General features: G+C 37.7%; 1 pseudogene; it reads left to right on the forward strand.

The window, feature by feature from the left end:
• Positions 1 to 1,713: 1,713 nt before the first annotated feature.
• On the forward strand, positions 1,714 to 2,395 carry LOC114027835 (annotated as a pseudogene).
• The last annotated feature ends 6,616 nt before the right edge of the window (positions 2,396 to 9,011 follow it).

The following is a 9,011-nucleotide window of genomic DNA, read 5'->3' on the forward strand; positions in this document are numbered from 1 at the left end:
ATGATGATGATGATGATGATGATGATGATGATGATGATGATGATGATGATGATGATACCAACAGCTAGTATTTCTAAAGTGTTTTTAGGTTTGTCAAGTCCTTTATATGTATCATTTGATAGTCACAACAATCCAGTGAGTTTTATTATTATCCCCATGTTATAATGGGGTGCATAGTGGACTAAAAGGCAGAAGTATTTGAGCTTCCAATCCTTCTTTTCCTGATTACCTATATGACCAAGAACAATTTGCTTAACTTTTCTGAGCCTGTTTCCTCCTCTATAAAATGGGGTCCAAGATGATGCCTATAGTTCCTATTTGACAGGGTTGTTGGGAGGTTCAGATGTAGTTACACATGTAAAATACTTTATAATTTCCAGCTTTCATTATTCACTTCTCCTTTTTGATGGCCTGTCTCCCTAGATGTATCATTCCTGTAAAGCATTCTTTCTCTCAACTAGCAGTCAACTAAGAATAGGTCTTTGGGGTATGTGAAGATAGAAAAGCCTCTCAGACTCTAATGAATGAAGCTCTGTATGCTGGTGGCTCAACAAGGAGCGGAGTTGTTTGATATTAAGCTCCACAAGTGAAGTAGCTTATTTAAGGTTACACAGGCAGGTAGGAAGTGGCAGAGCCGTCCTCATGATCTCTAGTCTGGTGACTTTGAATTCAAATCTATTTGCACTGATGTCCTTACTGCAATTTTCATACGTATTTTACTTCTGTTTCCAAGACAGAATGCAAGTTAGAGATGCATAAGGCTGGCAAGGAGACCTTTGGAGGCTGCTTCATATATTTTTCTTCTTTCTAGGTAAAGTCACACATATGCTATCACAGATAGATGCATCCCACTGGTTTCTTTCACTTATTAAATCCATGTTCTTAGAGAGCAATTAGTACAAACCTAGGGCTTAAAACCTCTGAACAGTAAAAAGGATAAGAGTGTGGACTAGCCACATTTTAATAAAAATTAGAAATAATCTCTTTAGTACTATCCTGTAATTCAGGTTACTGATATTTACTTCCATAATTTTCATCTTCTCTAAAATGCATAAAATATATTCCACTCATAGTAAATGCTTTATCATTTGTAAATTTAGTCACTCAACCTGTGCCTGACCAATAATCACCTCTACAATGTCCTAAACAATCAAGCTTATCCTTGAAGTCCTCCATTGGAAGGAATCTACTACAGTTATCCCTTCCATATCGTGGGGTTTACAGGCACAGCACCCGCACAATCTGGAAAACCTGTGTAAATTTTTTGGCCCTCCCTTCATAACAGAAAAGAAGTCTGAATCATTATGGTATTCAAAAATAAAACATGTTGATATTATACAATACTAGACATATTTTATGCATTTCTGAGTTGCTAAACCTTTTTCTGTGTTGTCTGCTGGCCTTTGCATGTCCTCTGTGGCTTCTGCAAAACTCCCCAAAAATTCTCATTTAACTTCTTATGCCAACCTGCAATTTATTGAAATTGTGATGAGGAAAGTTGTGATGTGGAAGGGATAACAGTAGTTCCCAAAGCAGCCCTTGACATTTTAGTATAGCTCTATAAGGAAATTTGCCCAGGAATTAAAGGAGACCATTGCCCCGACTATGGGAAGAAAATGAGGAGGAAGAGGAAGAGGAGGAGGAGGGAGAGGAGGAGGGGGAGGAGGAAGAAGAAGATCTTGGTCCAGGGAAGGGAGATCCACCCTAGCTGCAATGCGGGAAACCATCTTGAGCGTGATCAAACACATCAAGTATAACCTGGAGATCTTGGTTCAGCAGCAGTTTGGGGTCATAGCCACCCTTCTGGCATGGATAAGCCAGGGGCTACTGTCTGTGAATTTTATTTTTGTAAACTGTCTGTAGAAAAGTGGACATATGCTCAGCCTGTCGCTGTTGTGTATAATTACAGGGACTATGCAAGAAAGAAGACCAGTGCAGCTTCCTGCCTGAGTATGATATGACCAAGACACCTGAATGTTATTTCTACTCCTAAGTCAAGAAGTGCAGTAACAAAGAGTATCCTTTATTCCCCGTCACCTGGAATCCAAAATCAAAAATGACCCTTTCTGTGACCAAAGCTTCTATAAGCATCTGCAGGGACAGGCATGCCAGGAGGGTCATTTGTGCCAATGACCTCGTTGCATTCTGTCCAGAAGTCCTCCCTGCCCCTCCAGTAAATTCATTCACCCTTGATTTGCATTGCCATTCGGAACCACAGAACAACCATTCCAGCTTCTCCAACAGTGCCTTAGGCAAAGTAGAGTGGACTGCAGGTCAGTGGGATCATTAGAACCCTAGAGACAGGGGACCCCAGTTGGGGCAGGTCACCTACTTCAAGTGTGGGGAAGAAGACATTACTGCAAGCAGACATTTAGCTTTTCTGAGTGGTCGGTGATGTGCACTGAAGACCATCTAGAGACCAGCATTCTGAGGAGAAAACTACTTCCCTCATAACTGCTGTGCTGGAGAAAGCTTATGCCCCCAAGATCCTTTGGATTTGTGATTTAATTATTTAATGCCATTGTTGACCAAGCTAGGGTCAGAGTTAGAGGTCAGCTGAAGATTTTTTATTTTTATTTTTGAGGGATAAAGATGGCTAGTTTCACTATCATTTTGTTTTAGCATTTTTAAAATAAATATGTTTTTGGTTCCTCTGAGGGTGATGTCCTCAATTGCTACCACATGCCTGTCATTGAATACAAACCTATTTGCTAAAGATTTGGTTGTTTTAATCATGTGTTTGGAAGACAGTGACCTGAGAAAAAGGTAAGTCTGTTGTATCATTGAAAACCTGACTTTCTGCTAAATTCAGAAAGAATGCCTGCAATGCAACAGTTAGTCCTTGTAGCATAAGTTATTACCCTGGAGTCCATGGAAACCTAAGAAGTCCATGAATAGAAGGAGAGACGGGAAATCTATGAACTTGGATAGAAAAAAAAAGTTGCACTGGGGCAGCTAGGTAACACAGTGGATAGGGCACGGACTTTGGAGTCAGGATTCAGATCGGGTCTCAAGACACTTGCTTACTAGCTGTGTGACCCTGGGTAAGTCACTTAACCTGAATGCCTCCAAAAAGAAAAAAAAATTGCATTTTCATTTTCATTAACCTATAACTAAAACTTTGCATTTCCATCGGTTATGAATGTAGGCCATGACCTACAGCAGTATCTGTTGTTTGCCACCGATAGAAATCACAGATATTTTCATATCACATTATAATTGTTGTAGATGTCTCAAAATACTGTCTACACTCAACATAACTATAACTATTAGCATCACTGGAAGCTAGGTAGCACAGTAGATAGAGCACTAGTTCTGAAGTCAGGAAGACCTGAGTTTCAAATCCAGCCTCAGATCCTTACTAGCTGTATGGCCTCAGGCAAGTTCCTTACCCATTGTTTGCCTCAGTTTATTTAACTGTAAAAGGGGAATAATAATAGCATCTCTTTCACAGGGTTATTGTGAGGATCAAATGAGATAATACTCAGAAAGTGCTTAGCGCAGTGCCTGGCACACCGTAGGCACTATATAAATGAGAGCCATTATTATTATTACATTACTATATCACAAATTTTAAAAATATTTTGATGACTGCATTCTAATACAATTGGTTTCCTTTGTAATCCTATGTGTTTCATTTTATGTATTTTTTTTTGTTGTTGTTTTTGGTGAGGCAATTGGAGTTAAGTGACTTGCCCAGGGTCACACAGATGGTAAGTGTTATGTGTCTGAGGCCGCATTTGAACTCAAGACCTCCTGACTCCAGGGTCAGTGCGCTATCCACTGTACCACCTAGTATTTATGTATCTTAAAACATTATTCTGAAAAGGGAGCCATAAAGTTTACCAGAGTGCCACAGAGGCTCCCCATGCAGAAAAGGTTAGATACTTTTACTGTATAGGAAACTTGATTTTTGTTTCATTCTAGTCCAAGCAGGAAGAAAGCAAACAGTAGCAGTTCTGAAGGATAAAAAGATTCTGAGTCAAAGGTATTCATTTAGATTCAGGAATATTTCTACTTGGGTGTTGGTTTAATTTGACGACATTCTGAACACAGCCTCCCAAGAGACCCAAGTTGGAGGCACAGGTCATCTGTTTTACTTGATGACCCAAGCTGGCAGGAAAATGCTACATTTTATCTACGTATATGCTATACTTAAGGTTGTATTACTTGGTATTGCTAAGGTGCTGTTGGAATGTGAAGGAAACCATTATTTAAATGAAATATGCTCTTGAAACTACCAAACACAGTTTTCAGGGGAAATGGGCCTTTGAAAATTCAATTGCAAGAATTTTAATGATATTGATTAAAGCATTTTTCTATTAAAAAAAAATAGAGAAAGAAATTTTTCTCCACACGAAGTCAAAATCTGTCTTTCCCCAACTTCCACCTATATTGATCCTAGTTCTGGCCAAGCAGAACAATTCTATTCTCTCTTTTACATAAGTAAATGTTGCCCTTCATATTGGAAGACTGCAGTTATATCCATCCCCTCTAAGATTCCTCCTAGGGCAGCTATGTGACACAGTAGATAGAATACCAGGCCTGGAGTCAGGAAGACTCATCTTCCTGAGTTCAAATCTGGCCTCAAACACTGACTTTATGACCCTGGGAAAGTCATTTAACCCTGTTTGCCTCAGTTTCCTCATCTCTAAAATGAGCTAGAGAAGAAAATGGCAAACCACTCCAGTATCTTTGCTAAGACAACCCCAAATGGGGCCATGAAGGGATGGACACAACTGAAAAATGACTGAACAACAACAACAAAGTCTTATCTTCTCCAAGCTAAACATGCTAGGGCTTTCAGTTTATCCTTATATGGACTACTTATTCCCCCTTCCTTTCACCCACCCTGGTCACTCTTTTCTGAACACTGAAGCTTGTCTTGGCCTCCCTAAAATGTGTAGCCCAGAACTGAACACAGTACTCCTGATCTGGCATGACCAGGACAGAGTGTAACAAAACTATTACCTGCTTCATTAAGGACCTGACCCTCTTACAGTAGTCTAGGTTAGCATCACCTTTTTTGTACTCTGTCATACTGTTGACTCACATAAAATGTGAGTCATTCAGTGAAGTCTCCAGATCTTTTTTAGATAAACTGACACCTAGCCTTTCTACTTCCCTGCTGTTTTTGTGAAGTTGATTTTTTGAACCCCAGTATAGAATATTTTCATTTAACTCAATTAAATTTTACCTTATTTGATTCAGTTCATTTATCACATCTTAGACTACACCATCTGATGTACTGGCATCAAGCATTTTATCATTTACAAAACTACCAAGCATGCCTTTTATATTATCATTCAAGTTATTTTTGAAAAATGTTGAATAGCACAGGACTGACAAGCAATACCTATTCTACTACATATCACCTTCCAAGCTGACACTGAACCATTAATGACTACTCTTTGGGTTCAGTCACTTTACCAATTCAGAATTTGATATATCATTCCATCTTATTGGAGTGGCGCTACATCCACTGGGCTGTATAAATATGAAACATTATTATCATTACCTCCCATCCTCCCTTGAGCAAATTAAAAACAAACAATAAAACCACGTCTCAAAAATATATATCTCCAGAGTTTGGCAAAATAAATTCCCACATTAGCCATGTCTGAAAACATGTCTCTTTCTGCATTTTAAGTTCATCACCTCTCTGTCAGAAAATGAGTAGCATTGTTTATCTTTATTCTTTTGGATTCATGATTTTTCATTGTGTGATCAGAGTTCTAAAGTCTTTTAAAGAAATGATGTTGTTATCATTGTATAGATTGTTCTCCTAGTTCTGCTTACTTTTCTCTGCATCAGTTCATAAAAATTTTCACAATTTCCTCCTAAATCATTCACTTCATAATTTTTTTTTTTTTTGGTGAGGCAATTTGGGTTAAATAACATGCCCAGTGTCACACTGCTAGTGAGTCTCAGGCAGATTTTCAACTCATATCTTCTTGACTGCAAGTCTAACACTCTGACCACTGCACCACATACCTAGCTTTTTTTTGTTTGTTTGTTTGTTTTAGTGAGGCAATTGGGGTTAAGTGACTTGCCCAGAGTCACACAGCTAGGAAGTATTATGCCTCTGAGGCCAGATTTGAACTCAGGTCCTCCTGATTCTAGGGCCGGTGCTCTATCCATTGCACCATCTAGCTGCCCCCACTTCATAATTTCTTATGGCACAATAGTATTCCATTACATTCACATACCACAGTTTAGTCATTCTCCAAAAGAAGATAACCCCTTAGAATCCAATTTTTGGCTACTACAAAAAGAGCTCTGTCATAAAGCTGGTGAGCATGAGGATAGCTGATGACAATTTTAAAACATAGGTAAAATTTTTGGAATTTTCTATACCCACTTTCTAGGCTTAGAGTACCAAAGTTTCTTGGACATCTGAAACTTGGTTTACCAAGTAAAATTTTATCGGAGCTTAGAAGTTTTATTAGAGCTTAGGAGTTCAAAAGCTTCAGTATTTCAGCAGAGGTCTCTTTTAGCCAGTAATCCTTCCACTTGAGAAGTTTTATACTCTTTGAGCTGTGCTTAGATCCTCCATTATTATCTTTCTAATTGCTAAAGGCATTTTTAAAAATGTATTCTACTTCCTTTACTTTTTAAACAAGAAATAGAGGCTTAACTGTTTAAGCAGGATATGCCTTGTCTTTGGGTATGCAGGATCTGGGGGGTGCTATTGATGAAGACTTACCCTTTTGTGTTAAATATTCATTAACAACAATATCATTTTTCTCCAACCCCATAGAACTTGCCCCTGTTACAAAGAAAAATAGTAAAGCAAAACAAACACAATGACCATATCATAAAGCATATATAACATTTTGTGACCATGGTCTCTCATCTATTTCCTGAGAAAAAGGAAATATGCTTCATCATCAGTCCTTTGAAATGAAGATTAATCATTGCATTCATCGGAATTCTGTTATATTTTATTTTATTTTATTTCTTCTTTAATTAATTAATTTATTTTTAGTTTTCAACAATCACTTCCAAAAGCTTTTGAGTTTTAAATTTTTTCCCCTTCCTTCCCTCCCTCCCTCCCCAAGACAGCGTGAAATCTGATATAATCTCTACATGTACGTTCCTATTAACCATATTTTCACATTAGTCATGTTGTAAAGAAGAATTAGAACCCATAAGAGGAATCACAAGAAAGAAGAAACAAAACAAAGCAGAAGGAAAAAAAATAGCAAATAGTACATTTTAATCTGCATTCAAACTCCATAGTTCTTTCTCTGAATGTGGATAGCTTTTTCCATCATGAGACTTTTGGAGATGTCTTAGATCCTTGCATTGCTGAGAAGAGCTGTCTATCAAAGTTAGTCATTGTACAACGTGGCTGTTGCTGTGTACAATGTTCTCCTGGTTCTTCTCACTTCACTCAGCATCAGTCCATACAAGTCTTTCCAGGTTTTTCTGAAGTCCATTTGCTCTTCATTTCTTATAGCACAATAGTATTCCATTACATTCATATACCACAACTTGTTCAGCCATTCCCCAATTGATGGGCATCCCCTTAATTTACAATTCTTTACCACCACAAAAAGAGCTGCTATAAATATTTTCGTACCTAACAATACATAAACTGTGAGCCCAAAGCCATGATTGTCTTTGGTCTAAGAGAGATGGCCAAATGACCATCCTTTTATTTCTAACCTGCTAGCCTTATTAATAAAATGATTAAATTACCCAGAAACTATCTCTCAAACCTTTTTAAATGTCACAGAATCCCATTTTTGCTGAAAATATTCTCAGAATATTCTTCTCAGAATAATTATTTAAATATATAAAATGAAATATATGGAATTGCAGAGTAAACTAATTATATTGGGATACATTTATCATAATACTTTAAATATTTACAGTATAATAATATAATAATAATAACTTTCATTTATACAGTGCCTACTATGTACCAGGCACTGTGCTAAGTACTTTACAAATATTATCTCATTTGATCCTCACAACAGCCCTGGAAAGTAGATGCTATTATTATCCCCATTTTACAGTTGAGTAAACTGAGGCAAACAGTGGTTAAGTGACTGGCCAAAGGTCACATAGCTAGTAAATATATAAGGCTGGATTTGAACTCACATCTCCCCAATTCCAAGTCCAGTTGTCTGTCCACTTTGAATATGACTTTTATGAAAATTTATAGGTTTGGTTTCGCTCAGAAATGTTTTCTCCTCTTAGGAAAAAAAAAAATTACACTTGCCTGATAATTAAAAACCTGTTCCCAGAAGGGCTGGGGCACTCCCTCTTCACTAAGGGGCAATCTACTCTGAACCTACACATAAGGTGATTAGATTACGCCTGATCACCTGGAAGAGGAATCAGATTCCTTTTTCTCACTCTGGCCCTTATACTCCGCACTCCCAGGAACAATTACTTAAAGCTTATGTTTTGTTTTATTTCTAAGGTTCCCTCAAAGTGGAATTACCAAGTACTCAATGTACATTGTAAATCAAATATGGGAGAGGGATTTTTTTCATACACGTAAGAGAAATGCTCAACATAAAAGGCTTTCAAAAGTACTCATTGCACGAAGAAATTAAAAAAAAAAAAACCCAAAAACCTAATCAAGCAGCAATAAACTGTGTCAGGAGGCCAAGACTTAAAACCATCAAAATATAGACATTTTCTAGTATTGCTGAATGGACATCTTGCACTTCACTTCAGTGCTGCACTGTCCTCCACTATCAAAGAGAGTTTTTGGAAAGCCAGGCCAAGGATTGGACCCATCCTGCACCTGGTCATCTTCCTGAAGAGTGTTGCAGTAGTGGCCAGAGACTCCTTCCAAAATACATTCAGTAATGATAGAATTTGTTTTTCCTGTGTAACAAGGGTTTGGTTTTTTCTTGCTTTCTTAATTTGGGGTGGATTAAAAGGCAGAGGTGAAGAGAATGCATATCTGAAAATAAAATTTAAATGAAAAATCAAAGTTCAAGCCATCACTCACTGAGGACCTCTCTAGAGCTCTTGAACTCACAATCCTG

This window comes from Vombatus ursinus, unplaced genomic scaffold (assembly GCF_900497805.2).
Source record: "Vombatus ursinus unplaced genomic scaffold, bare-nosed wombat genome assembly UNPS02004827.1, whole genome shotgun sequence".
Taxonomy (NCBI): domain Eukaryota; kingdom Metazoa; phylum Chordata; class Mammalia; order Diprotodontia; family Vombatidae; genus Vombatus; species Vombatus ursinus.